Below are 3,126 nucleotides of genomic sequence, written 5' to 3'. Positions count from 1 at the left end.
GTGCATTATTTTAACCAGAAACTCTTCCAGGATTCTAGACACATGTGTCAAGAATATGGGTCCATTCCCTGGTCAGGAAAGGACCCATCTGGTCCATCTTCCCAGACCAAAAAAAAAAAAAAAAAAAAACAAGGCAGACTCCCTCCCCACATTTTCTCATTCCCCTCCATTGAGTCTTCAGAGTCTCAGAAAGATAAAGGTCACAGGAAGGAGGCCTGTAAACCAGGGAGATGGGCTGATGTGTGAAAGAAGAACCAGCTATGGGAGGAAAGTAGAGTGCTGGGTTTAATGTAGACTTAGGAATTTCTTCCTGTCGTGCGGCTAGATGGTGAGAGGTTAAAAGGCAAGAGACCCCTGTTCTTGGAGAGCAGGAGAAGAACTGCCCCCAAGCTGGACAGAGGCACAGTGACATTCAAGGGAAGAGCTGCCAAAGAGAAAAGCGTCTTTTCTGACGCAGTGTGGGGCTCTTCCCCAAGAATGCAGAAATGATACCCATTGTTAAAAAGCATAAATTCTCTCCTCACTCTGTGTCCTAAGACTCGTGCTAGAGGTGGCTCAAGGACTAGTAAGATCCCAACACCGCCCTCGTGCACACATACAAAGGGACTTTGGCAAACAATGGCTGGGAGGAAAGCACAGGTCTGTCCTTCTTGCGGTCATTTCTACACACTGGTTGGCACCAGGAAATGCAGGCAGAAACCTCAAGGGTTTTCTTTCCTGGCTTGTGGGTCTGTGGTCACTTGCTGTTCCTTGAGACAATAAGTCTATTTGTGAAAGGCAGCCATGGACTAGGTCACGAGTTAATTCAGGCAAATCAAAGACTATATCCTGTGTATGTATGGCTGAAGCTGAAAGGTGGGAGTCGTGTGGAGAGGTTGGATGTGTGTAGATAGATGGGCAGATGTGATTTTTTTTTTCAAAGTGATTTTTGCTCCATGGGTTTGATGAGAGCCTGTAGACTTTGGTATAGTGTTGTGGGGACATCAGAAGGGATTCAAGCTATGGAGTAGGATTAAATGGCCTTGAAACTACTTTCCTATGTTGAAGTTTTGTGAGAGATGTTTAGATGTTCCATGTCCCTTTCTCCAAATTTGGCTCAAAACTGTTTTCTTTTTGGTTGGCTAGTTTGGTTAGTTTTTGTTTTTTGGAGACAGGGTCTTATCTATCCAAGGCTATGAACTTACTATACAGGTGAAGGTGACCTTGAATTCTTAATCCTCCTAGTGCTGGAATTGCAGGTGTGGGCCACCACATCCATTTTATGGCTGGTTGAACCTAGGGCTTTGTACATCTTAGGTAAACACTCTGCTAGCTTGAGCTATATCCTCAATTGGTTCTTAAGCCTTCTATGTTCACATATATCTTCAGTGCCTTGATTGTTGATAGCCACAGGATGGTAGATTGCTCCAAATGAAAGCAAAAGCTTTTTCAGCACATTCCTAACCTGGCCTGGCTCTCCTGGTTCCAGGCAGGACATTGATGGAAGACAGAGACAGCCGTCTCCTGGACTAGCCCCCTTAGCCCTACACTGCTCTTGGCTGCCCCTCCACGGAATCAGGTTGAATCCTCCAATGCTAGGGGTTTGAGTCCAGTCTGCTGAAGGGAGCATGAGAGAGGCTCTTTGGCGTCTTGATATACAACCCCATCCATCTCCCATCCTGACAGCTCCCTGTGGAAGAGTGCCTCACAGTTACATCAGCACACTCAACAACCCAGCCCCCCTGGCCCAAGCCCATCTCTGTTTATAGGAGCCCAAACACCATGTGACTTCATGAATGCATTGTGATTAATTTAGCCAAAGTACATCAAGCATCTCTTTATGTCAGACATTATTGTCCAATGAGGATAGAGCAATGGGCAGAAGCATATAGGGTCCTAATCCTGTGAGCATCATACTGTGAATATAGCAAGAAGTTGATGTTAACCCAGTGATCCTTACAAACAAATGCAAAGTTTCAATGGCATCTAAAATGGGTACAACACCAAAAACACTGCCGCTGTAGAGTCACTTTGGCTTCATCTGGAAACTGAGGTGAGTTTGCTGGAAATTCAATATCCAACGCAGGTTCTGGAGGGTGGGTAGAGGCAATCAGATGAGCAGAGGAAGAAATGCCTAAGGTAAAGAACCCATGGAGGGAAAGAGCCTGGTCTGGGGGAACAAGAAAAGGAGTGTATGGGAGTAGAGGCAAGAGTGTAGAAAGGTCCCTGGGAACACAGAGTTCAGACCTGGCATTCTATGAGAACCAAGAGCTTTTGTTTCCATAGGAACATAAAGAATGAGAAGGAAGATACTGACACCGTTCAGCCTATCTGTGCGACTGAGACTGAGGAAGAGCACCGTGATCAGATCTGAGTGGTCTGATGTGCCCAAGGATTAAGAGTAGGAGCGGATGTAGGAAAGCTTGCAGGAGAAGCTAACACTACCTCAGTAGAATTCTAAAGTTGTTTTGTTCTGTTTTACATTTTATTTTGTTCCTTTGGGGGTGTGGAGCATGGGTATGTGTAGAGGTAGGAGAACAATGGGGTAGGGGTGGGAGGGAATCAGTTCTCTCCTTCCATCACGTGAGTTCCAAAGATGGAACTCGGGTCCTAAAGCTTGGCAGCAAGTACCTTTCCCCACTGAGCCAACTGGCCTGTCTGCCCCTCGAAAGGATATTTAGTGTTGTGGTGTTGGCACTTAACTAATACCTGAGTCTTTCCCCTGTTATTTTTCTGCCAGACAGACAGGACACAAGCCTCACCTAGGAAGTGTGTAAGACGAGCCAAGTATTCCTCTTGCACACTCACACCAACATACCACCTAATCATCTGGGCTCTAGCCTTAGCTATCTGGCGTGGCTGACACTTCACTGAGATTTGGTGTACAAAACGCTGGGGATGCCATCCTTTTGACACCCAGGTAGCACCCGAGGCCCCATGTCAGCACACTAGGTAACATTCTGGGAGGATTAGTTGGAATCCCTCATCCTCTAGGTACAAAGAAGGAGTGACACCCATGGTTGCCTATTTTCTCCCTAGACCACAGTCTCTGGATAAGGAGACTGCGCAGTGTGACATCCCAGCTTTGACAGCACCTTGACACAGACCTGTGAATCTCAGTTCCCAAGATCTAGGAAATGGGTGGAA

The 3,126-nt window shown here is 46.4% G+C and overlaps 1 protein-coding gene and 1 long non-coding RNA gene across 3 annotated transcripts in view; both read left to right on the top strand.

Moving 5' to 3' along the window:
* The window catches only part of P2rx3 (purinergic receptor P2X 3), a 39,412-nt gene that overhangs the window by 2,357 nt on the left and 33,929 nt on the right, over positions 1-3,126 (top strand). The window lies entirely within an intron of this gene.
* On the top strand, positions 457-2,434 carry LOC116090411. Its single transcript, XR_004118676.1, has 2 exons — positions 457-2,032; positions 2,266-2,434. It is a non-coding gene; the product is annotated as an uncharacterized LOC116090411 (long non-coding RNA).

This window comes from Mastomys coucha, unplaced genomic scaffold (genome assembly GCF_008632895.1).
Source record: "Mastomys coucha isolate ucsf_1 unplaced genomic scaffold, UCSF_Mcou_1 pScaffold15, whole genome shotgun sequence".
Classification (NCBI taxonomy): domain Eukaryota; kingdom Metazoa; phylum Chordata; class Mammalia; order Rodentia; family Muridae; genus Mastomys; species Mastomys coucha.
The sequence above is the reverse complement of the archived record's forward strand: the minus strand, read 5'-3'. Positions and strand labels throughout refer to the sequence as shown.